The sequence below is a fragment of the Anser anser genome, assembly GCF_964211835.1.
Source record: "Anser anser genome assembly, contig: HAP1_SCAFFOLD_187, whole genome shotgun sequence".
Classification (NCBI taxonomy): domain Eukaryota; kingdom Metazoa; phylum Chordata; class Aves; order Anseriformes; family Anatidae; genus Anser; species Anser anser.
Window position 1 is genome coordinate 138,337 of NW_028154127.1, and position 27,633 is coordinate 165,969.

The following is a 27,633-nucleotide window of genomic DNA, read 5'->3' on the forward strand; positions in this document are numbered from 1 at the left end:
TAGGAAGATTTAACTCTATGTTTCTCTTATATAACACCCCATTCTTCATTCTCCACCAACAGAGCTACTACCTCCACGTTGCACTTTGCACATACATCAGTACTCCATCCCTCCTGTCTGGAAAATTCTCTAGCAATCCTTTTTACTCAGTTAATCCCTCTGTTTTTCCACACCCATACTTCTCCACTTCACTCTCCGCTGCTCATCTTGCTTGGCATTGTACCAATCTGTAAAGTCCTGAGTGGAGATTTTAGTAAGAAGTCTCCTAGACTTCTGTTATCCTAGAACAGGGAAAATAAGACTTGCAGAAGCAGACAGCAGATAAAGAAGTAACTCTAATAAAAAGGAATTACCGGTATGGATGACTTCTCCTTTGCTTTCACTTATTGTTACTGTTAGTTCGTAAGGTAGAAACTGAATGATACCATGCGGATCATCATTCTTCAAAATGGTTATATTGACCATTGTGGCATTCCCCAACTTGCCTGGCATTTCACTGTAGCCACTAAGTACCACAGAATATAGCTCATCCAGCTAGAAGAGGGAAACTCAGTCAGAACAAAAATACATATTCAACATCCACATCAAAAACAAAATGGTCTATAGTCCACAGTCCCCCATCAGGCAGAAAGGGATACAAACTTAAAATGAAATCACACACATTCTACATGCAATAAACGTTTGTATAATGCTATCAAATAAAGGAAATTGTGAGAACTTTCTATCTCTAAAAGCATCAGTTTCTCCAAAAGTCTATTATTATTATAAGCAAGGACTTATTTTGTGTACTTAATTTAGAATCGCATAATTTCACAAGTAATGTTTGTAACACACTCTGAAATGTAAATTTTCTTTCCTCCAAGACTTCTTAAGATTCCTGGCTTTGTAACAGGTAAAGCAAAGATTTTTAAACCATGGACAGCATGCTAATTTAGAAAGAATTGATCAACTGGCTTTATTAATCTAATGGGACATGGTACTTTCAAAAAAGTATCAGAGAACATTAGAAAAAAATATTGCATTTATCTATCTAGAAAACAGCATTACTCTACACTGGGGAGAACTCAGTGAAACTGGCTGGTGGTTAGCAGTAAAGAAACACACATGAACTGGTTCTTCACATACAATTCAATTAAACAATGGTGTTCAGTACTACAGAATGTCATGGATGCTAAAACCTTACCTGCGTTCAAAGCGTAACTGCTTCAATTAACAGAAAGAAAATCTGAAGGCACCCAAAGATACCATCCATTACTCCAGACATCCTTGGACTGCCCACCATTGGAGGCTGGGATGGCATTCTGGAGGAAAGTGATTATATATGTCCTGCTCATGTATGTGGCTTTTGGCCACTCTTGGAGATAGAAGAGTATAAAAGGACCTCCTTATTTTTTAGTCCTGACACTACAATTCGTATGTTTTTGCCTGAGCATTTCAGCAGGATGACTTACCTAGTCTAATAATACTGCTGTAAGCAGGGAAATACTTTTATCTCAGCCTGCTGATGAACTAGTAAAAACTGGGAATGGAACTATTAAATAACCCGCTGTTTTAGTGCCTAAGTTTTACTAGATTAACTTATGTTCCTGGCTTCTGTAGTGGAGTTCAGACTTCTTATGTCTCCTTTCTTTGGAGTATGTAGGGAAAAGAAACCTGAATTTCTACAGCAGCCTATGCAATTGAAGTTGGAGTTGCTGTGATCCCCTGATTTCCTCATCATATGGTCCTCCATCCCTCCTTCAATCCATGACTGATGACCACCTGGCCCTACAAAAAGATTATTAACCTTCCTAAAACCTTTATGTTTTGTAAAGCTGGCTTTCTGACATCTTACTCCTAGATCAGCTCATTAGCAGGATCAGACAAACACAACTAACTGCTTATGCAAAATACAGCATAGGAATGTGCATGTAAAGGCAGCAAAAAATGCTGAATCACAGCAGCTAAAATTTATGTTAACATAAATGTGGTAAAATCAAACCCTTGCAAACTTCCTGATGGAATCCAGGATGGCTGATGCACAGGAAAGGGAACAAGCTACAGAAAAGCAGAAAGCAAAGAGAAAAGCAACAGACACATGCCTCAAATTGTGCAGATTTCTGGGATTACAAAACAATAGAGATATCAGAGAAATGAATATTCAGGCAAGACTGACAAGACCTGATTTGTATTGATATAAAGTGCTTTCATATGGTGCTTGACTATCTTATAGGCCTTTCAGTCACTCCTCCTCTATCTATTTCTCACACTTAAGAAAAAGAAAGCCTTCAAATGTTACAGAAAAATTGCTGGTATTTACAGGTGAAACCATCTATATTTTAGTAAGTGACAAACAAATATGTATGTGAATGCAATTTAAAGAGAGAAAAATATTAATTCTTACCTCTGGAATCCCATCCATCCTTGTCAGTAGAGTAATTATGATCTCTCTTTCACCAGGCTTAAACTCCAGAATTCCTGTGCTTCCATAAAACTCATTATTATCTCTTGGTTCTACAGTGTAGCGCAGAAACTGTCTGATGAGGCTTCCTCTAGTGCGAACAATCTGCAGCTCAACAGACTCCCCTTCCTGCAAAAAAATAAAATTAATCTTTTTCTAGCACTCTGTTAGAACTAAGTCGTCTGTAATGTTTAAGTGACGTTACTCGGATAGCTACCTTGATGCTGTAGGGACCTCTGGAAGAGGAAGAAAATTCGAACACTCCTCCAGGATCATCGTTTTCCAAAATTGTAATTTCACAAGTAGTAAACCCGTATTTCAGTATCTGATTTTCCACACTGACCCTGAGAAAGGAAGGTAAGAGGTTTTTTTCAAGTTGCAACTCTGTTTAGCAAATCCATACAGAGGAGATCAGGATATTGACAAATTTTATGAATAAATTATGAAAGCCAACAGTTACCTACAAGGATTAAAACAAGTTAAGAATGATACAACATCAGAATGTTTTATCCATTCGTAAAAAATAAATAAATAAATAAATAAAATAAATAATTGCCTCTGAAGTAACTTTTTGTTTGTTTGTTTCTGATTAGCTTTTTATAGCTAGTAACTCTGTTGTTTGTTTGTCTGTTTTTGATAACACATGCACACAACACACAGGAAAAGAAACAGAATAGTGCCAGGAAAAAAAAAAAAAAAAAAAAAGTTAGTTAAATTCAGAACTACTTTGTACTTGGATCAAGGTATAAAGGAAATTCCAAAATCACCTATGCTGAGATTACACTGAAAAGCATAAATTTCCATTATTGCTTTGTTTGTCAAAGTTTACTACTGACATAAAGAGGCAGAAATTTGACCCTCGATACCATGGATTTCATCCTCAGCTCTGTGTTAGCCTGCCTTCTGTAGATGTGGAGACTACCTGTAGGATCCCTGTCTGACTCTACAAAATGTTGGACCTGCTCTCAGTAGCTCAGACTCATTCCCCTTTCTCATTACTCCTTTAAAGCACATGCTGAATGGTGCAAGAATGAAGTACGTTGACCAAATACGCATACTTCAGATTCCTCTCAGTAAAGGATTTCTCTCTCTGGGCTTCTCCTACACCATCTTGATCGTACTCTGTGACAGGAATGGGCAGTATCTGATAACAGTAATGAACCTTGCATATTACTTGCTTGCCTTTCCTCAGAAGCAGTAATTTTCATCATTTTAAATTTCTTATATTAAAAATTCCAGAGAAGCACTATTGCAGGATGCATCAAGAATACACCTTCAGATTGATGGTCTGCATATGATTTATTACATGTAGTTTTAGGTACTTAGATTCCTTTGCATCTTTCACGTTTCCTGTCAGTATTGTATTTTTCAATGAAATCGTGGTCCTGCATACTGTACATATTTTTGTGCTTTCACTGTGCTACAACCTAGACTTTATCAAACACTATTTCATGAAGAAATGTGATCTATTATATCCAGTTTTTGAAATCAGGCCCAGAACTGTGTCCAGAAGCACGTTTTAAGTAACTGGAACCTACACACACAAAAACAACTTAGCATTGTTGTAGCACAGTCTACAGGACAGGGTACAGGATGCAAAATAGGTAATACCTATTTAATAGAGTAACGTGCTCATGTTTGTTACATGTTTAAAAAAAAAAAAAAGTCGGTAGAAAAAATAACCTGTGTTATATAAATTATATGCATGTTAGTCTAAATCAAGATAACTTTCCTTGTCTTTGACTAGAGAAAATTACTCTGTAACTCTAATCAGTTCAGCCATTTAGTTGGGGCAAACTGTATTTGTAGCAGTTTAAAACAATTAATTCATTATTCCATGAAACACTCAAATATCAAACACTGAGCCATGCATTCATAACTTTCATCATTCACAGATCCTACATAAAGAAATGCCTTCAAGCAAGAACCCCATGCCATCAAACGAAACACCAAAGGGGAAGCATGCGTTGTCTGAAGAGATGCAGAGACGTGATTCTTGGGGGGGAAAGAAATGATAAAGACAGTTTCTGTCCAAACCAACCACTTCTGAAACAAAGCATTGATTCACTGAGGACAGAAAACAGTTCACCGCACTTACCCAAAGAACACGACAAACCTTTCTGTCTCTACCCTGTCAACACAGAGGAAAAAAAAAAAAAAAAAAGAGGATGTAGAAAGTAATGAAAGTGCCACTTACTAAAATTTCAATACTACCCATCTTATAAAAGAACAAAAAACTAACAAAAGGGACAAAAAAAAAAAAAGAAAAAGAAAAAAAAGAAGGCTTTCTTTTTACTTTCCAAAAGTTTATAATGTTCTTTTTATGGGAACCCTGCTTGCTTGGCATTTTCCTGTTGACAAAGGCCAGCAAGTGGGCAGTTCCCACTTAGGAGGAGTGACCCCATGACCAATTCAGCATGTCAAGAGCCACTCAAGGTGTTCCCTACCAAGCCCTCCTCAAAGAGCTTGATTACTGACTGCGTGATCACAACTGCAGCAGCCATCCACGATTATAACCCTTTATTAGGGAAATACATCTACGTGCCTCTGTGATATGGTGTTTCATCAGTCTGACAAAGTAATGATAAAAACAGATAAGCACAGAAAGAGTACTGATGGGTACACAAGGAAAAGTAATTAGGCACAAAATCACAGCAAACCTCATTTACAACAATTTTTTAGTTAATCAGATTACCAAAGTAGTATATATACATGTATAACATAAATACAAATATAAGAAAGAGAAGCAGAAGGAGAAAAAGGGGAAAAAGAGGGGACAAGGAAATAAAGGGACAAAAAAAAAAAAAGAAAAAGGGGAAAGGAAAAGGTATTTGCTAATCAAAAGGTTAAAAAATTAAATCAAGTTTCAACCAAGCATTTATAACAAAACTGCCACATGAAGTCAGTCAAAAGGGCAGCATTATTCTGCAATAGTAATCATGTATTTTGGCTTTCTTAATCAAAAATACATTAAATACAAAAACTGTATCGTCTATCAAAGCACCAAAAACAGATTAAAACAGTGTTTGTAAGGTGATAATTGGGCTCCACTAATCTCAAAAATAATTTAAATTTGGAATTCAATACAGACAAGAGTTCACTCTAAATTCTGAGAAGTAAATACATTCACAGACGTTCTTTCGAATAGGAAGTCTGAATTAATTGAAATTTGTTATTGATATTCACTGAAGCTAGGTATATATTGAGACATTCTCCCTTCCCTCAGAAACATGCAAAAGCATTCAAAAAACAGCAAAATATTAACACAATGAAAAGATCAAGGAGAAGATTCCAGAGTTGGTAATGCTAAAATTTAATTATATCGCTAAGCTGTTAGTAAAATAATTTACAACAGAAAATAAAAATGAATCACTATATCAAGTGAGCTTTTGATATGTATTAAACCTAGACAGCTTTCAGGTCAGGAAGCAACCAGTAAAATTCAGTCCATCAACTGGTAAAAAAGAACATTGTTCAGGTGGTTTCTCCATACAAACCCCATCTTGAACACCTGGATCCTTTTATTTATTTACTTATTTGTTTGTTTGTTTGTTTATTTATTTATTATCTGGTCATTTTTTTTCTCTGGCTGATATCATGAGTGGTCAGACCGCTATCACTGCCCTGGCACAGTAATGTTAGTTACTTCTCCAAAAAGTCATAAAACATCCTATGCAGAAACTTAATAGAAGCAGCTAGGTTTAGGTTTCCAGCTCCAAGATGCTGTTAAGCAAACAATGAATGAACGAAGCTGTGGCTGCCCCATCCCTGGAGGTATTCAAGACCAGGTTGGATGAGGCTGTGGCCAACCTGATCTAGTAGGTGCCATCCCTGCCCATGGCAGAGGGGTTGGAAGTGGATGATCTTTAAGGTCCCTTCCAACCTGAGCCATTCTGTGATTCGAAGAATGGTGCACTCAGTAGTATTCTTTATATCTATACTCTAAGGCATATACATGTAACTTTTCATAACATAGAATGCATATCCCTAACAAGAAATTTTTAAAAAATAGTATTGAAAAAAAAAAGAAGAATTAAGAGAACAAAGATAAATTAGGAAAGTACATTTTAAATTTAAATCCAAAATGTTTGTTGTAAAGTATTCTCACAGGTTTACTTTTTTCTAGGAATAATAAAAAAAAAAAAATCCCAATTCTATTGTTTTGAACAATTACATTGTAATGCAATTATCATACTCACATCCTGCAAACTTTTATCCTTTTAATCCAAATGCTTGCTTTTCGGTTCAGTGTACTCTTCATGTGCTAAACCTAAGTCCATACAGGGCTAAACCAGGCAAGGTGAAGCGTTCAGCAAATAGCTGCATAATACTTCCAGCAGCCAGCTCAGATCGACCCGGAGGAGCTACGGGGCTGGACACAGGGTCCGTGCCACCAGAGAGCTGCCAGGACACCAGCCCCATCCCCTGCCACGTGCACTTCCAACCTCGAAGAACAGAGGGGCGTTCATATACCACCCTTACACCACGGAGGAGATGCTCCCAGACTGCCTGACACTACACGGGTCCAGTTCAGTCCCGTTTCACTCCTCGTGGTATGTGAAACCAGCTCTTTAGGTGTTCCTCTGACAGCAGTATGGAAACAGGACAAAGAGGGCTATTCAGAAGCAGCAATAAAAGTTAAAACAGCTGCTTTGACATGGTGGCTTAACCGTGGCCAGCAGCTCCTCCAGCTAGTGAAAAGAACTCTTGACCAGGAATAAGGTGATACCAATCACTGGGAAAGCCACTTCCCTGTTTTTATCCTCAGCTTATTTTTTCCTGTAAAATGGCTATGTATGGACATGAAGTTTCATATCGTCACAGACAGTAAACCCTGGCAATGCTTATGATGCTGCCAAAAGAAATACAACCTCAAAGTGTGTAAAGCATTTCTTATACAACAAGACTAATGTGAAATGACTGATCATTAGGGAAATTCTTTCAGTAAAAAAAATCATAATTATTATGTAGCAAGAACTACAGATGAATTAGGACAACTGACAGGAGCTTCAAAATGTTTCTTACACTTTTTTAAACATGCAGTACAAGAAAATAGGAGAAATTAGAGTTTTGACTAAGTTTAAGGTACCATGAGAATTTCAATGTTAAGAACTAACTAGAACCACAAAATAATTAAATAAATAAATGAAAAATAGCTTTGAAGTTAATAACTTTTGACAAAATCTGGAATTTCTGCAGAACCTGAGTGTTCTGAAAGACACATGAGAAACTTAATTTCCACTGTGAATCTACACGGCTGTCATTATTAAACCACACTTCTCTAAAAGACTTTCTTTTCTATCAGGGTATCTCAAAAAGGGGGAAGTGAAATTGCTTGTGGAACATTACTCAATTTGCTTGCATTCAGTGTTCACCCCCTCTTCAATTTTTTCAGGATTATCTACTGATTTAATTAGAGGCAGGCTCTAGCTCTAAAGAACTGCATTAAAGTAGGATTTGCCACATTAGACTTTCCATAGTGCCTCTCATCAGAGGAAACACCTTCTCTCCAGGTTTAATCCATCATTTATTTGATTTTTGAGGCTATTTTAATTTTTCTGAGTCATAGCAGGAGAGATATGTTGTTATTTTGAGAAGTAATGAAAACAAGCAGTAGGTGTCCAGCGCACTCATTTCAACATTCTACTATTTTCAAATGACTTTTTCCCCGTTAAAACGCAGTCTGATCAAACCCTTGAGGCATCCCTGGAGGTTTTCAAGGCCAGGTTGGACTAGGCTGTGGGCCGACCTGATCTAATGGGTGGCATCCCTGCCCATGGCACTGGGGTTGGAAACTGATGATCTTTAAGGTCCCTTCCAACCCAAGCTATTCTGTGATTCTATGAAAATTTACATAAGTAAGATAGATATGGTTTTGAAACAGACACTAACCAAAGGGAATTACCAAGTAAGGAGAAAATCCTAGCTCCATTAAGCAGTATGGCAGTGAGTAACCCACAACACATAAACCCTTAAGCCCTGTCCATCAACACTACACAGTGATTTAAATGGCCCTCCTATGCTTTTCTAACTTTTTGACATGTAGCAACCTCTAAAACCCAAAAATGTTTAAAAACTGCCAGATATTTCACAGTGAAATAGTCAAGTCTGTATTTTACATTTGTAATTTTCAAAAAATTACTTCATAACTCATAGGTCTAATCATTTTCCACATAAACTGATGACAGAATGTCAGCCTATGGAAATCTGTATCCCATCACAGAAATCACTAGAACAATAAAAATCTTCAAATAACGTTGCTTCAGTTTATTATATATAGTAAATGAGATTTATGTCGTAACATATGCATATGGATCTGTTCTGGCATCCTAACTTCCATGAGTTAAGACTCAAAAAATGCTGGAGCATAAGGACTGCCTAAACAGTTGTCTGTTTGTTGATTATCACTTCCACAAAATAAAAGTGATTTATCCCCAGATCCCAAAGTCTCCAAGTTCTCAGTCTCACCACCACTCACTCATGAGCACAAACACAGGCCACGTCCCCAGCCCACATACCCTGCAGGTTCTGGCCCTCTGGTTGTGCCAGGTGCCAAACTGATAGCTGTCTGCACCTTAACTGGGGGGCTGATAACTGCCAGTGAGAGATTACGTTGTGTAGAAGGAAAAAACAGCAATCAGATTTAAAAAAAACTGATTTCTGTTTGTGCTTACCAGGTAAAATGAACAGCCCTAGTATGCATATATGCTCTCACAAAACACACACACAATTTCCATGGCCTGTTCCACCTACATTCATCAAGAAGACCAAGGTCTTTCCTTTCTCACATAGATTTCACTACAGACATCTGGTTTTATTTATGCTTGGTCTCAATTCAGGCCTATTCAGATAGGGCAGGCATTCAACCTGAATCTGCTCCTAAAAAAAGAAAATATAAAGAAGCTTCAGCAGATACAAGACTCTCTTGCTCCTTCATTACTCATCATTACTCATCTGTGTTCTTTGGAATCATATTTTTCATGTTATACATTTTCCTCCAGTTTGTGGACAAAATTCAGAGCTAGTTTTAATATCTGTGGTCTAAGTATAGAGAGCATAAAGCAAGAAAGGATAACATTGTTTTTAATGGCTTGGAAAAAATATAGTTATGGATGCACTTAAAGCTTATTTAAAATTGAACTGCCTTGACAATACCACTAAGCCGTAAATAATACATCCTTGTTAGAACTAATTATTTTGATTATTTTACCCGTGCTATTAATAATTGCAATACATTGAATGCTTATGAACATATGTCTATGTCTGTAGTTTCATTAAAGTTCTTACATGCTTTCTTTTCTCGCTGACTTATGCTACAATTTACGGAACAGTACAAGCACATCTACAGCACAGTGCATCTTTGTTTTCATGCTCATTCACTACTGCTGTGAGGTGCTGGCTGCCAGCCTCGGAAACTGAAATCTTCTATTTGTCCACAAAATACCAACCAGGCTGAAAGCAATAGCACGGGCGTACACGTAACCCTGCCAGTATCCTTCAACCCTAATTTGAAGAGTCATGTCTAGTACTGAAAGGATGATCTCTGCAGTCATTTCATTCTTGGCTTCTGCTAATTAGTTGAAGTGAGGGATGCTACCAAGGTCTAGAGAAAAGTTCAGATTCTATCTCCTCCTTGCTTACTTCTTTTTCCAGGACAGACCACCTGTTCCTCGGTTCACTCTCTGACCCTGCCAAGTGTGGGAAAGCTGCTTACTGTTGGCACACTTTTCACCATCCACTTCATGATCAACAGAGCCTACGGCTTGCACCATACACAGCAAAAGCAGAACACTGGTTGTATTTGTTCAGCTGCCAGTTCAATCCCTGTTGCAGCCACCATTTTCAAGGTATAGCCTACAGTTGTAACTCAGGATAAATGGCAGAAAACTGTACTTTCACACACGTGAATCAAAAAAGTTACCCTTTCATGCTGCTTACTTCTATCTACTTACTTGTTTACCTCAATACCACTCTGCATTCTTGGCCACCTTACACTCAAAACTTGAACCATCATTTCTAATCCTAGTTTCCCCCTTTGTGCCAGAGACTCTAAAAAAATTCCTTGAGACAAACCAGTTTCTCCCACAGAAAGAAAGCGGAGAACTGCTTGCAATAGTCTCTGTTTTTATTCTGAAAAGGATTGCCTTTTTAATGTAATGAGTAGCCAAGGTAGAATAAAATAACTAGTTCTGAACTACATGCATTAACCAGCCACCTTTTAATCAAGCAAGCCAATCCCGCAAAGGAATAACATCTTCCCTGTGTGCCATAAAGATGTTCGAAAACCATGTTTTCTGAAATGGGATCTTCTAGTGATCAACAACAGCGTGAGGAGCTTCTTGCCTATTGTTTGCTAATGTGGAATCACTGTGGATATCTGTTGTGGATATCTAAGAGCTAGCCTACGCTTCCTGTACAGAATAAAAATACTTCTTCTGCATAAGGTAAGGACTATGTAAGTAGTAGATGTTCAGTGTGGAAGCTGGTGCTGGCAGACCACTGTAGTATGTTTTCAGTAAAAGTGGAAAATGTACCTTAGACAAATAGGAGGTAATACAAGAGCACGTGTGGTGGTATTTCTGTATTTACTTATGTAACTGAGCTGTGGGAAGCAGGACAGACGATATAGCCAAGACACTCTTGTTAGTAACTCAAAGAGGGAAAAGACTCCTGATTATAAACTAATTTAAGTTTTCTGAACAGTGTTCACATGCAGATAATAGTATCACCTGAGGGCCCTTACAGCCTGTTATCCTAAAATCCTCCACTAGATGAGAAGGGAGACCAGAACACTGTGCTTCAGAAACCCCACTGCATTCTCATTAGCAGAAGACTGCAATAATAGTCACACTGGGATATTCTGGGGGCTATGAGCTGACAGAAGTATCTAATTATCAAGGAATATTGAACATGCAGATCAAACAAATAAACTGCAAGTCTAATTCTACAGTGACACCCAAGTTATAAATGTTTTTTCTGACAGAAAAAGTTCTGCATTGCTTTTTAGTTCTCACTTTAGTTTTTCCCATTATCTTACTAAATATTATTTTTCCGAAAAAAAAAAGTGTTAAAACCAAGAGCTATAAAAAAGATCAAAACTGAAAGAACTTTCTAAATAGCATACAGAATTTTCATGAAAATATAAACAGTTAAGTCATTAGATAATAAATGCAAAATGGTTTCTTACATTGATCTCCACTCAAAGAACCCATACACAGTCTGAAACAAGGGCCCACTATTTCTTCAGACACATATCAACACAATGCAAGCAATACCATGTAATTAACACTGTGCTAATCTGTTATGCATAAATTGAGTACTGCAGCTGATACATATGAATAGAGAATAGGGTACAATACCTGTCCAAAGTTAATAACACAGTTTCGTTCATTTCAGGTACATCATCAGCTTTAATGGTGATGTTAATTGTGGTATCACTTTGTCCAGATAAGAAAACCACGGAGCCGTTAAAAGGACTTATATCATCCTGTGTTACCGCCTTTTGATTGGGACCAGAGGGTTTCAAACTCCAGAACACAGTTGCTTGACCATCAGTCCCATCTCGATGCAATGCAATGGAAACCTGTGAAACACATTAATTTGTTGTGACTTGCAAAAGTAGATGCAAAACCGATTACTCCCTTGCAAATTACTATTTGAATAAATAATAATAAAAACAAAAGTTTGGCCAGTTCTAATTTGAGAATGGGAAATGATCTATCTTATTCAGGATTTGTCTCAGTCCTACTTTACATGACTATGCTCGCAATTGGTGAGAGAGACTAACTGCAGTATCTTTTGCTCTGTGTGAGCATCAAGGGCTAACTGGTTTTAGATACTTACACAGAAAGCAAAGACCAATCTCAGTTCTCTGGAAATCAGTAACAGATTATTTCAGAGCATTTTTTTTTTTTTTTAAAGAAGAGAATATTTAGGATAAGACAGAACTTACAGGAAGGCTTTTCCTCACATTAATTGTCAAATGCTACACTGAATACAGCAAACTCCACCTTCTCCAAATAAGTTTTCCATAGCAAAAGACAATATAAAAAGGCTTACTTACCAGCGTAGCAGGGGAATCTTCTGGTTCAGAAAGAATAATCGGTAGATTGCTAATAAAGCCTATTTCTCCATTTGCAATATCTGGAGTAATCCTCAAAGAAATATTTCGAATTTCGCCTAATCTAGGACTCACAGATGGGACTAGAGGAATTCTATTCACCAGTTCAACTCCTTCCAGCTGTAGGAAAAAGTAAAAGAAAAGTGAGAAATAAGAAGCCTCAGCACCAAGTCAGAACAGTTCTGACATTTCAGAGTAATTTTCATATAAAGGAAGTATACATCTCCAGAGCAAATTCTTCCTACTGATAGCACTGCTGTTATAAAAATTTGTAAGTAGACATGTCAAAGAAATTAAGTGGATATTGTTGAGCTGTCAGCAGAATGGTACACCTCCCAGACAAATCATGTTAGTGTATGTAATTAAACACAGATCAAGCCAGAGAGAGAGACTCTGTTCCAGATCAGCTGATACATTACTAGAGCTATTAACAACAGTCATTGATGAGCAGCATAGGCAATTGTCTAACATCATTTTTTGTGTCTTGCATTGATAAAAATCTAGGGAAATCACTGAAGTCATAATAATTTACAGCCCTTGATCAAACAGCCAAATAATAATCCACTTTTCTTTCCTCTCCACAAAATTTTAAGGAATTCTCTATCTAAGAACTACCAGAGCCACATTAAGAATTTAAATTCAGTACAGTATTTCAAAACTGTATTTTACTTGTCACTGCATTTCTGATAGATTATAGATACTAAGAGGAAATAGATTTTTTTTCATCCTTTTCTTTAAAAGGGAAGCATCACTCGCTAAGCCCAGCACCAGTAGTGACACACCAAGGAAAGCAGAACTTGCCTGTTTAATTATTTCCTTTAAATATTATTTATTCCATGTGATTCTGTCTACATGCATCATTACAATAAATGTTTCCATAACAGATTTGCATATATTTCTGTGAACATTTCACTGGGGCATAAACTCCCACTGACATTTTTTCTTGGAGTTATCAGGTGTTATCATAGAGTAAAGCTTTATTTTTTGGGGATAAAATAGTGGCCTTTCTTAAATTCATATAGTAATCATGGTTCACCATTTCAAAAGATGATTTTTAAAGTCTTACAGTTCTTGAAACCAAACTCTATAAATATGTGGGCTGTATCATATTTTGTTCCACAACTGCTTGAGTAACACCCAGAAATATGCATGAACATTTATCTGATGATAGATGGAAATGTTTTACAAATACTGTATTTAGTAACTGATTCTCAACCATTCCAACTTGTTATCAAAAGTCTGAAGAACAGATGATGGCACTGTTTGTTTCTCCTCTTTTCTGAGCTTTCTCCTAGCATAGGCCCCGATTCTGCAATTAACAGGATGAAAGTGCACCATTGTGCGGTTATTAGCTCAGTAAACTTTCTGAAATACTACACAGCCAAAACAATTTGCTCTATTTAAAGTGTATGCTGTATTTGGATCCTGTATGGTACCTTTGGAATAAAGTAATAATCAATAAAGAACAGAGATTTTACTCTTTCTGCAATGTTTCCTTTAGTACCTTTTAAAGGAAACCAGTACAAAGAGAAAAAAATATATAGTTATTTGAACAATAACAATTAGTTTATGAGCTTAATTTTCAGAGTTAATCTTCCTAGCTATACCAAAAACCGCATCTCTGATTACAGCACGTTATTTAATTGAAGGTGTCACTAAGGAATATATCTCACATTAACATTATCTCCTGTACCTTTATTCATCCTACAGTTTCATTTGCTTCTCTGCTGATTCCTGAGTCAATTCTTTATTTTGCCTAAGTACAACTCATTCTAAACATGTTCACTGAGATTATCATTTATTCACGATGCAGAAGGATTGTCACAGTGATAAATAGTGGTGTTTTCCTTCTCTATGAGTTTCTAAATTAATTATTTGAGCTGGAAAGCTCCTCTGATTTAATTTCTTCAAACAAAGATTTTATTTATAGTTCATGGAGAAAGTACAGAAAAAAAAAAAAACAGATTGGAATCTACAGTTTGAAAATCCAGGCAAAGTGCTTGGAATGACTGAACATTCTGAAATATTTATCAGATGTGTGTCTTGACTACAGTCAAAGGACAAAAAAAAAAAAAAAAAAAAAAAAACATTGAATACATGGAATTAGACATTTAAGAATTTTGTGGATCTCTCAAACCTCTTGCAATCATAAAACATACTAACGTGTTCTAGTATTTCAGAAGGCAATTCCTAATCTAACTGTGAATGCCATAAATAAATAAATAAATAAAATTGCATATTAGATAAACAATATAATTCTGGCAAAACTTTTTGTTCTCATTATTCCTCCTGTAAGAGAATGTAGGGAGAAGGATGTGGAGGGAGGAAATCTTTCAAAGGTCTTAGAAGTGATTACAACGTCTTTGGTAGACTATAAGGAAAATATAAAACCTGGCAAATTTGAAATTCATGGATATAACATCAACACCTTCAACGATGATAAAAGTTATCTTTTACAAATTGAGATAGAAAAAAAAAAAGGAAAGAAAAAAGTGAAGAAAACTATACAGGGAAAAAAAAAAGTAAGTTCTCCTAACAAATTTATATATAAATGCAATATAATATACATATAATATATAATGTATATTTGACCCTTTTTAATTTAGAATAGTTCAGCTGGAAGAGCAAAGATCACAGTATCACAGAATTGTAGGGGTTGGAAGGGACCTGGTCAGGCTGGAGAGTTGGGCAGGAAGAAACCAGATGAGGTTTAACAAGAGCAAGTGTAGAGTCCTGCATTTGGGAAGGAACAACCGCAAGTATCAGTACAGGCTGGGGGATGACCTGCTGGAGAAGGACCTGTATCAAGCCCAAGATACATTTACTTGCATGTCATTTCTGAAATTTTTCCTGCTTCAGTAATTTAATTTTAAGAACCTTATTTTTTTCACGTTCCAAGTCAGAGGCCAAGCAGAAACATGCTTCAAGGGGCAAGCAACAGACAACGCTGATCTCATTTTGATAAATTCCATGATTAGTACCTGAATCCTCTTTAGTTTTAAAATTTGTTTAATTACTAATGATTAGGGATAGAAAACTTTATAGCATAGTTATGAAAGATGTCTTTTTAAATAAGAAAATCTTTGCTTCAGAGCTAAGCACTTTTTTTTTTTTACAGGAATGGTCATTTAAATTACAGTCAAGGGGAAGGATCAATTATTGAATCATATTCCTCATATTAAATAAGCTAAAAAACAAAAACAAAAACAAAACAGCTGAGATACCTGTATGAGGAAATGAGCACCATTTTGAAGAAATGCATCTTTTCTTATTGGTATACTCAAAGTATGATGTGTTTTTCCTTCTGGAAACAGGAGGATGCTGTTTCTAGACATATTTAGAATGCCATCTTTTGCTCTCTCAGGATCCAGAGCTCCAGCTGGAATATACAGTGCAGTATAAACTAACTGCACATTTCCAACTGTTCCTTTCTCCCTTACAAAACTCAAGGATAAAAAGCGTCCTGTTGGATTACTTTCAATCTTCTGATTCTCCAAAGGATAAAACTTTATTACGCCATAAACATCATCGCTGTCCTGAATGTAAAACAAAAGCTGCAAAACAGAAAACAGCATCACTTACTCAATGCTACAATTAATATACACCACAGTTTTCACGTTTTCATGAAAGTATGTCCTGACTGTCATCATACATTTTTATCGTTAGTGAATTGGCACTCAAGAAAGAAATCAGATTGACAGCCCCAAAGTGTTGCTTGTGCACAAGCAGCACACCACTGATAGCAGCAACTTTCCTGCTATGCCTCATCTATGTCAGAATGAGCTTTGAATAACTGATTTTTGGTTCAGCAGCCAAAGTGAATAATTTGAATATATTTCAGACTGTGAAAAAATCATTTAATTCACCAAATTCATTCCAATCATATGTTCAAAAAGCAAAGTAGGGACCTGAGTCACAGAATTGTCAGTAATGCTAATTACCCCTTATTTAAAAGTTCAGAGGTTAGTCTTAATCACTAAGCCATCCTCTTGAAGCTGTTACTCTGTGTAAAACATTCCAGTACCTACAGCAAATAAGCAAGTGAAAATAAATGCTCAACCTTCTCTTAGCAAGCAACCAATCAAGATAGCAGTTATGCAATGATATTTATGATGGGAATATTCTAAGCTAAATGCTACTGCATTAAATAGGTCTGGCCTTATAAAATATGTTAAGCCAAAGACTTTGGATGTGGCTCTTTATACTGAGAATACATCAGCTTGCTTCACTTAAACTCAAGCACAACTACTTCAATTTAGCCAATCCACCAAAACTGGTGGATCCTAATCCTAATCCTACTCCCTAATTATTATCTATCACCTCCTCAAAACAAGTTCTGAAATCAAACTTACCTCAGATGGTTCGCTGACTTCTGCGCCTCCCTGTATTGTATGAGCTAAGAGCTTCAGAAGATAGGGCTCTGCTTCTTCTGGTATGTTATCATCAATAATGGTCAGTGAAAGTGTGACCAGCATCTGTCCTTGATCAAAATGTATCTCCCCGGTCTCTGGAACAAGGTCTGCAGTCACAGGTGACAGATCACTGCTATTTCGAGTTATGACCCAGGTCACAGAAACATTTCCATGTGTTCCACCATTTCTTACGATCGTGATCCCTTCAAACCTGTGGTTTTGAATGAAAATAAAAATCTGTAACATGCAATTATAATTAATATCGGTTTACTTAGCTATCTGTTCCCTGGAAGATTTATACTGACTTCAGTGGAATCGATATTAACTGCTGCTACTGACATTTGAGTCAGGACTTAAAATTTGTGAAATCATACCACAGAAGTAGACTTTTCTCAGGTTGCTTATTCATGAGATAATATACATAAAGACATGAGTAATATATCTAAAGACATTAGTTAAAATTTATTTTGTTTACAGTAAGAAAGATACTGAGAAGAGGAAAGTTGGCATGTTTATATTTTTTCTCAGGAAAGATGTTAAATTTCAGAAAACTTTTTCTCAACTAAATTTCTACACTGTTTTATGGACTATATCAAAATACAATTGTCAGGCATGAGTGTTTAAATAATGATTTTATTTAAAATAAAGTGACTCAACTATTTGCCTATGCACTGAAATATAATTTATCAATATTTGTGATTATGGAAATGTCACGTTTCCTGTATCTGTGTATAAGAAAGAAAAAAAAAAAAAGTGAATATTGAAGTGCTGGGCTCTACATACTAGAAATTGTTCATAAAATCATAGGTTGATACATTACCTCTTTCTCTGGGGATGAACCACCATCACTAGCTAGCAGTGGACATTTTTACTAAAACTGGCAATATTGTATAGATATTAGTTCTGCTTGTAAAGATGTGTGTGGAGATTTGTTTTTAATTTATCTGTAAAATTACATGTATTTAACTTTTTTGGAAGTCTATGGGTATTCAGTACTTCACAGAAGACACTCACCACCATTTTTTAACCAGAGACTGACTTTAAATACAGTATAGACAAAGATTTACTGGGAAAGGAAGCCTGAAATATATTTTCCACTTGTATGAATGGGTGTGTGGCCGCATCACAACTTCACTGATCCATCTTTTAGATTAAGGGTTTTTCAGTATTTTGATAATGTCATTAAATATTTACAGTTCTCATATATAGTTCATAAATATTAAAATACTTCTGCATAATTAGACATTTTCTCCCTTGAAAATTCTATATCGTTTATAATAATTACACAGTAGGTGATTTCTATATTAATTTTTCACTACTGATTTTATAATTACTGTCAGTGAAATCCTAAGGATGCTTTACAGTGCCAAACAAATCCCTTAACATGACGAGATACTGTTTGAAGATCTGTAGTACCTTGAAATTTGGTCTTCATCAATGATAACAGTTTGAGTAAACAGGATACTGTTGATTGAAAGCACTCCATAGGGTTTATCATTTGGTTGGATGGTGACGTGAACAACAGATGGATTAACCAAAACAGCATCTCCCTGTAACGTGTCCTTAAGGAGCATAATTTGGAAGGTCTCAGCAATTTCTGGTATGGCATCATCAAGGATCTTGAATTTCATATATACTTCATGAACTAGAGGTGTGAAGACAATAGTTGTATTTGGCTGAAGATCTAGGAAGTCTAAATTGAGCTGCGCGTGTGCTGTTGAATTCCCAGTTATGATGGTGTAACTGACGGAGACTTCACATTCATCAGGTCCAATTAATTTTCCACTGTCATCCTTACCACGAATCACTTGAATTGTGAGCATTTCGACTTCCTCAGGCACCATGTAAGTGCTCTGAGCAAATCGCACAGGGCTGTCATTTTTCTTAATATTAATCTGAACAGAATTCCTTGTGGTGTTGATTTCAGCCCCTCCCTCCACACTCCTGAGATGAACAACAAACAATTCATCATTTTCAGGTATCTGGAAAAATAATAGTAGCAACAGGGTGTAAGTCCCATTTCAAATACATGCAGAACACTTACTTAGAAATATGTTATGTATATTTAGCAATAAAGGGAAATAATATAAACATTACAACCCTTTTCACATTAAAATAAACAGGCAAAAAGAAACTCGCTTGCAACTTTGAAAATCCCTTCTCAAAATTGAATGTTTCCATTTTCTAAGACATACTTCTATGCTATGGAAATATGAAAAAGTGGGAAAAGACAAAAAAAAAAAAAGGGCAAACAAAAACTAGGCAAGAATCAGATGAAGCTCTATCTTTCCAACTAGAGAGTGTGAGGAGATCCTAACTCAACTTGTGGAAGTTGCTCTGCTTGGACACAAGTGTTCCTGACAGTTATTTAGTCTGACATCTTTATTTGCTGATGTTAACACCATTTTACATCTATGCATGCCTGAAAGAACAGAGGAACAACATATGAACACAACCTACCTTGGCCCTTTTGTTCCTATTCAACGGGAAAAAGAACAGTTCCTACTTTCAGACAGACTCACATTCCCAGCACAGCTTCAGTCACAGCTCTGAGAATGTGCTTGCTGATGCTTATCTATTAATTAGACTTTGGCATTTCTACATGTGGTTTGTTTAGAACTGCACTTTAGTTTTAGCTCTTTAGTCTCTAATAACTGATGCAGCAGACAAAAAAGAAGGGTTTATAAGCCTTGAATTGCAGAATTTAATATTTTTTACTTTATATTATTACATTTTATTCCCCAGTCTTGATAGGCTAAGTCTGTTGAACTGGAAAATATCATTATTTTATTAATACAGAGAGATTAGAAGGAAATATTTAAATATTACATAAGATCCTCACATCTCATTCTTGTTGTGGACTCTCAGAAAAAACAGTATTATTTGCTTCTGAGATAAATTCCACAACAAAATTGCTTATGTGTTACTAATGGCATTGCTTTGTTATAGGGCTGATGAATCCTTTCCATGTAGTTCTGTTTACTGAGCAAAAAAAGTTCAGAATTCCTTGTGGTCCAATATTTCTTCTCTTTTTACACATTTGTTAATTGGCCACCCTTAGATCCTGTTTCAGGGCACAAAGGGTATGCACGCCGCTGTCTTTGTAGCTGAGGCCAATTTTGTCCCTTGTTTGACTTGTGGCACTTAAACTTGCATAATATTATTGACTGATGCAGGTTGTTTGTTTTTTTTTCCAGCGTGAGATTTGCAAGCTCTCTGTCACCTCTCTCCTACACTACTATTTCCTATTTTATCTTATTAAAATTGATGTTAACTTACGCTTGTTTTAGTTCACTAGTTCATATACTGTCTTGCAGTACAAAAATACGCATTTGACAGTCAGAACGTACATGCCATTTTAGTTGCAGATAAAATCTTAGTATCCTACATAAATAAGGCATTGTGGAGCTTTCAATTACATCATGATTGACCAATAAATACATGAGTCAAACTTCGAATATAATAGTATAAATGATTTCCAGTGCTGCCTTGCCTCTTTAATTTTCTCTTAAAGTTGCAATTATACTTAAAAAGGAAACCTGCACAGGAAAAGTACTATAAATGCAGAGCTGTGGAAATCAGAACTGCAGTCCCCTACCTTCTGTAAGGCTGCACAATTCAGAAAAATACTTGTTTCATTGGTTTCCCTAACTCAGATCCTAAAAGCTCAAATTAAGTTCTGACAGTAGTGTTACTGGATTCTTGTGAACTCTATCATCATCATCATCAATAAAGGTTTTTGTGCAAAATTCATCTTTCACATACACTTGTGAAAGACTTTCAAAGAGTGGAAAGACGTTGACTAGACACACCAAATACAGATCAAACTTTTAGAAACAGAAGTTTGAGAGCATTTCTCAGAATAAAAATAAATAAAATCACATCCTCCCAAGAGAAAAGACCCTAATAATTTATTTCTGTGTGTAAGTCACTGAAATATTACATTGAATTGGAAAGAGATGTTTCTACACTTCAGCACCCCAGGTTGGCACAGCCTCTTAACACTAGAGTATCAGTAGAAATGTGGAAGGACATTTTTTATAACTAAGAGTAAAAAGGAAACAAGCTGCTTTACAGTTCTGTGCTCACTTCTGAGACACACACCTTTCACCATTATTGTTTTCTTATGAATTTCTTACTAAGTTGTTTTGTATCATATATACTTATTTTGATGTCTCAGTTTTCCCTCTTAAGCTTATTATAAAGGAAAAGAAAAACACAAAAGAAAAGTGCAGGTAAGAAAAAAGGAAAATCACAAGTTGCAAATTAGAAGAATGTTTTGTTTACTCTGAGATAAAAAGAAAGCCTCACAACCTATGAGTTATGTTGTGGTTTTTTTTTGTTTTGGTTTGGTTTTTTTGTGTGTGTGTTGTTTTTTTTTTTCAATTGGCCAATCTGAAAACAGAAAAATGTTAATTATCACCTAGTATTCATGCTTTCCACAAGACTGCATGTTTGTTTCAGGAATCTCATCTATTTTTAGGATTTTTTCAAATATGTTTCTACCCTGAAACATATTTGAAAAAAAAAAACCACAAACAAACAACGACAAAAAATATTTTTGAATCTGCCTTTTCCCTGTGAATCTTCAATGTGTAATATTCTTTCTTTAGTGACAAAGATAACATGTCTGCTCAGCCAGGATATGCACATAAACTAAAACTATTCACTGATGAGAATTAAAGAGGGAGCTTGGAAAGAGTAAAAATAATAGACCAGAGAGCCAAAATTTAACATCACTTCATCAAATAGAACTGCTTTTAACCTTATTTAAGCCAAGCCTTTTTGTAACTTATTACTCTAAGTCTTTCCAGAACTTCAGTTAACCTTCTACGTATCAAAGCCTAAGATGAAGTCAGCTTGTTCCTACCTGATCATCAAGCACTGTTAAATTATAAATCAGCTTTGATCTCCCAGGTGTGAATGTAATATTTCCCTTAGCTGGACTTAGGTCTTCTTCAGCTGGGTTTGGACCATCTTTTATCTGCAAAGAATTGATTTGTCTGATGAGAAGTCTATAAAGCAGGAATACAAATCCAGTGCAAGTACAATAACCAATATGCAGTGTGACTTGCATAACAAATGCAAGCCATCTCCAACTTACAACTTACATGAACATTCAGTTGTGAAAATCTGCTCTTTTCTGGCAGACAGTGTAAGTCAGAACAACCACTCTGAAGAAATCCCGTATTTCCAGAATAAGAGGAAGAAAACTACTTCCATATAGGCCTATGGGGACTCTTTAGTATATTCTGATGCATAACTGACTCTTTCATATTACAGAAAGGATATTCATGCAAATTCAGTTTGAATCAATAGTATTTCATAATAAATTCCAAGACAAAGTAATAGTACTTACTGGTTTTGTGTCCCTTCTATCTTAACTTGTGATATTAAAGATACTAAATTTAACAGTCAAACTCAAAATACTACAAAGCCTCTTAAAGGTCATATGGGATTTTTTGGTTTTAGAACATTTTGTAAATTATTTTTCAACATACATATATAATGATGTGAGACAGACCTAAGTAATTGTCCAGAGAGTAAGATTTACTGTACCTTAAAACAAACATATTTGCAAAAAATTGCACAGAGAATCATATTCAGTACTTTAACTATTCATGCTATATTTAGTATTAATAAAATCCAGTGCAAAGCTTTTCTGGTTTTGACAGGTCTAGACTAAAGCTTTGAGGTCTAGATTAAAGCCTTACCCTATAGGACCAGGCAACTAGTACAGAAATATCTATATGAAAGATTTTATATATAATTTTAAAGTAAATAATAGAGTCTGAGCTAGATAAGAAAAAGAAAGCAATGAAGTCAGTAATTGTATCACATTCAAATCACATATGTAAATAACAGGATAAGTATTCAACATGATTAATTATTTCAAAAGCTTCATTTGCAGGGGATTCAAGATAGAGATCAAGATACAGATGATTATAGATACAGAAATTCACCAAATCCTGAGCACTCACAGTTCAAAGTTGGGATAATCATTAAAGACTCACTTGAATATTTGTATGTAAAATAAATATTTTTTAAAAAAATTAAAAAAACTTAGATAAGACACTTCTTACATACTTAATATGCATTATTTTCTAGTAATACATACTGATGTTGCCTCACGTACCTTTCTAAATGACAGAATATACTCGGTTTTCTCTAGTACCTCTTAACGTTAAACAGTCAATTAAACAGTCAGATAATTACAGTATTTTCTATATGACGGTTAATATGAATCCCTTTTATGAAACAGATCTACCTAATGTAGATGTAGGTATTTTGTCCTTCTTCCCCTTTTGCAAACACTTCAATAAATTATGATTACAGCCTCTCAGTTTAATCCAACAGACTACTGTATGAAGTCTTTTGGATAAACTCACCTCAAAAGTTATGACGACCGTCCCATAGGTTCCCCTCTCTCTAATTAGAGTGAGCGGCACAAATTCATTTCTGCCCCTGGGCTCATTCACTGTGATTAAGGCAGACTAATGAGGAAGAAAAGGAACAGACAATCAGACACAGATCAAATATCACAGCAGAATGAAGAAACTGTTACCATAGAAATATCAAACTCCCACAGACAAGTTAATCCAATCCGCAAACCAGTCCACTGATGGCATACATTTCCTAGCAACCAATTAGTTCAGCTAATGAAAACCTTAAAAGATTTCAGATAAAAATGTATCACGTAATGCAATTTGTGTGTTTTTGTTGTTGTTGTTGTTTGTTTGTTTCTGTAAATGAACATAGTCAACATACACAAAGCACTGACATATCATCACTGGTATTTTTAGGAGCTCCTACACCCATTAAAAATAGGTTTTCACCATCATGAAGTCGTTTATTAGATAGCTAGCTATAAATGTACTCAGGACAATCATTTAGGTCACTGGTCACTTTTTTAGGCTATTGTAGGTAACAGATTTTGAAGATATCCACAAATCCCAGAAGCAGCTTGGCTTAGTACTGTGGCTCTAACATTTTCTTATGTTCTTATGTTTTTTCAGAGAAGTCCTATACAAAATTATATTGTCAGAATGCTGTCAATAAGGCATAGCTACTCGTTCTACTAATACAACCTCTGTATTATTGCAAATATCATCTGCTGGAGTAACAACAGCATCTTATCCCAGAGGGTGTTATAAAATGCATATATTATGACAATGTTCCCTCAGTAATTGGTAATTAACCCTACTGCAAGAAGCTGTGCCTGCTCTTCAGAGGAACAGGTTTATATTCAGAAGCTACTTCTTTGTTTACATGCTACATTTCAAAACTGAATGTAATTCAGAATGTAATTCTAATTTAATACAAGTGTAAGAAAAAGTTTAAGTAGACTTGATGACTGAAAGGAGAAACGTTTGTGGTTAAATGTAGATGATTCTCTTTCCTGTCTAAGAGTGTCCAAGTATATTAATTTTTAATGTTAACTTTCTGAACTATTATGCATTCATATTTATTATTATAAATTGGAATTACAAGACACAGTGATGTGTAGCTTCACAGTAGTATTCTGCATGGACCTGCGTATGCTACTTCTGTTTTCTAAAGTACGTATTCCGGGAGTAGAATTGTACTGCAAAAGTGGTTGCCTTTAAAAGGAAGGCTTCATGGAACAGTTGTAGTATATTAGTATTTTACTTTATATTACATAGTATATTACTTCTTACTGTAAGGAAGATTACAGTAAAAGGAGTCTCCACATTTTCCTTTTCTACTCAACGCTGATGCATGCCTGCCAGGACTCTCATTCTTTCTGTATCACTGAACAGGATTTTGAGACACAGAGGACACTTCGGCAATGTTTCTTTGACCTGGCAGTTGTTTGATAATAACTCTGCACTGAAGCCAGGAGAAGAATTCTATGAAACTTATGGGACTGTGTGCTTCATGGATGGTGAAAGGTCGAAGTCAATAACACTACGTGCCATTTCAGATAGAATTCCTGAATTCAATGAATTTTACATTCTAAAGTTGGTGAATGCTTCAGGTATTGTCTTCCATATCACCATTTCCTTCATATCTGGTAGAAAAGAGTTATGTTTAATCAATCAAAAAGAAACCAACACTAGAAAGAGCATTGCTCTGAATCATGTCTTGATATCCTATGCTTTTCTGGTAAGGTTTTAGGTCTTATTTTTCATTTAATCTTGATTTCCATATATAGAGAGTTACTCAGTTCCCGAATTACTGTTAAACACATTTTGGTGATCTGAACTTTAAAAGGGATGCCTCTTGGTTTTTGAAATTAAACTTCTTAAAGTTCAGAAGTTTCATTTCAAAAACCAAGAGTTCTGAATTTCAGATACATAGATCTCCATGCACAAAATATAAAACAAAGATACTAACAAAGAAATAACAAAGGTATTAAAGGTTATGTGTGTCTACCATAATAGAGGTTGCTTTTTTGTTTGTTTGTTTCCCTAGAGGAGGTAAAATACTTGTAGTTACCACTTCACATGACTTAAATTACAACTTTAAATTGCTACTGGACACATTTCCTAATCTGGATTAATTCCACTTTAGTACTATTCATGGTCTTCTGTGCTCTGATACAAGTGAAAATGTGTGTTGGCCTTTCCTGTAAGTGAAGTCCATACGGATGTACAAAAGATTTCCTGCTTATAACAGGTAGATCACTGTACACTTTGAACACGGAGATTCTCCATTCACAACATGATCTTCATATCATGAATTCTTACTGTGCAAAGATAGATGACTAACACCAGGACTGGGCAGCAGTTTTAACACACAACTGGTTACTGTTTCTGCAAGGTGTATGTACTTCTGTATCAGAGGCAACAGGCAAGATTTTGCCATTCTCTATTCCTGTAAGTCTTTGAGCAATACAAGAATTGAATTTGGCCCCCATGCTTATCAAACGAATCAAAGGTAACCTACCTTATTGGCTAATTAAGAAAAGATGGACCTTGTCATGTTTCACCTGAAAGACATCTGTGTGTTTTACAGCTGAAAAATAGCATGTGGGTTTGTTTTCTACTGAAATTACATCAGCACAGTGTTTTAAGAATAATACAATTAACCTATGTAATTTTCAAGTTAGATCATTTGCTATAAGTCCAGAGGATCTTAAAGGAGGGTTTGAGGTTTTTTTAGAAACTTGTTTTATTAAAAAAAAAAAAAAGTACTTTGAAACTTTTTTCTGAGTGTGTTGTTTAATCATTAACTTTTACTCTAACTTCTATTACGCAGGTGGGTCTCCTGGTCCTGGTGGTCAGTTATCTGAAACCAGTCCTACTGTAACTGTCATGATCCCTTTCAATGATGACCCTTTTGGAGTGTTTGTTATAGATCCAGAGAGCCAGGACAGAGAGATAGTGGAAGATACTCTTTCTGAAGATGACCTTTCCTATATTACGGACTTCACCATCTGGAGACAGCAAGGCACCTTTGGTGTTGTCCGACTAGGTTGGGAAATACTGTCTAGTACCTTCCAAGCTGGACTGCCATCAATGGTAGATTTCTTGTTGCTTGGATCATTCCCAAGCTCAGTACAATCACAGCCCCACATGAGGCGCCATCACAGTGGAACAGACGCTCTGTATTTCAGTGGAAAAGAGGATGCATTTGGCATTATCGGTCCTGAATACCCATAACAATGGAAATAATGCAGTAACCAATTTTACATTTTCAGCTTGGTTAATTCCTAATGTCAGTACAGATGGCTATATAGTTGAAAAGGATAACGATAATGGGACTTTATATTATGGTGTGAAAATTCAGACAAATGATTCTCATGTTTCTGTAGTGCTTCATTATACAGCATTAGGGTCCAATATGACATACATGGCTAAAACATCAGTCATGAAATACCTGGATGAGAATACTTGGCTTCACGTTCTGATTACTCTGGATGAAAGTATAATTGAATTTTACGTTGATGGAATTCTAGTTCTGGGAGGAATGAAGAGTCTAAAAGGAGAAGCAATTCTTGATGGTGAGCCTTTGCTATTTTTCTCCATATATAAAGCTCTGAAATGCATAGTCTAGCCACTTCAAAGGTGGAAGAAATACACTGAAATGATTATATCTGTTAAGTTAATTGAAAGGAATGGATAAGAATTCTTTGAGGATTTTCAGAAAGCCTATGGAAATTGTGTGAATGTTCTAAAAAATTCAAACTGCTGCGATGTTGAGTGAGAGTAGAGGACTATTAATTGTATGGTGTACTATTTTATTTCTGCTTTTAAAATTCCAGGTTGAAGTTTAAGAAATCAAATTTTCCATTTGTAAAAAGAATAGTACTTCTGCAATTAGTAATTTCCATCACACTTGCAGTACTGTAGCTAAGCTGAGAGGCTGAGAGGTTTTTTTTTTTTCCCTCCCTCGGTTTCTAGAACAAATATATGTGAAATGCAATTATGCTTTTATTGCTAGAAGGATATGTCTGTGCTGTAAATTTTCTTTATTAGTGGGGATGGCGTGTGTCTGGGGATAATGCAATAGTAAGGCAAGTATGTCATCTCTCTCCGTTGAATGTTGGGTAATACACAGTGGTGTGCATAGCAGCCCAGTTTTTCTCAGCATCCTCCACTTTGTGCCCTGGGACTTTTATCAGTTCCTGTGGTTGCTCATCTCTACAACTGCCACTCAGTGTCATATGTATGACAATACACTGAAGAGCACAGCTT

At 35.7% G+C, this 27,633-nt stretch overlaps 1 pseudogene across 1 annotated transcript in view; it reads right to left on the minus strand.

Annotated features, from left to right (window-relative positions):
- LOC310890758 (adhesion G-protein coupled receptor V1-like) overlaps nucleotides 1-23,814 on the minus strand; it is a 90,194-nt pseudogene extending 66,380 nt beyond the window's left edge. The window contains exons 1-12 of the transcript in view: nucleotides 23,809-23,814; nucleotides 23,362-23,466; nucleotides 21,843-21,956; nucleotides 18,389-18,954; nucleotides 16,913-17,183; nucleotides 15,785-16,114; nucleotides 12,504-12,680; nucleotides 11,800-12,023; nucleotides 4,539-4,571; nucleotides 2,658-2,784; nucleotides 2,384-2,569; nucleotides 354-534 (exon numbers count right to left, since the gene is read on the minus strand). The product of the transcript in view is annotated as an adhesion G-protein coupled receptor V1-like (transcript). The remainder of the gene's footprint in view (nucleotides 1-353; nucleotides 535-2,383; nucleotides 2,570-2,657; nucleotides 2,785-4,538; nucleotides 4,572-11,799; nucleotides 12,024-12,503; nucleotides 12,681-15,784; nucleotides 16,115-16,912; nucleotides 17,184-18,388; nucleotides 18,955-21,842; nucleotides 21,957-23,361; nucleotides 23,467-23,808) is intronic.
- Between the last annotated feature and the right edge of the window lie 3,819 nt (nucleotides 23,815-27,633).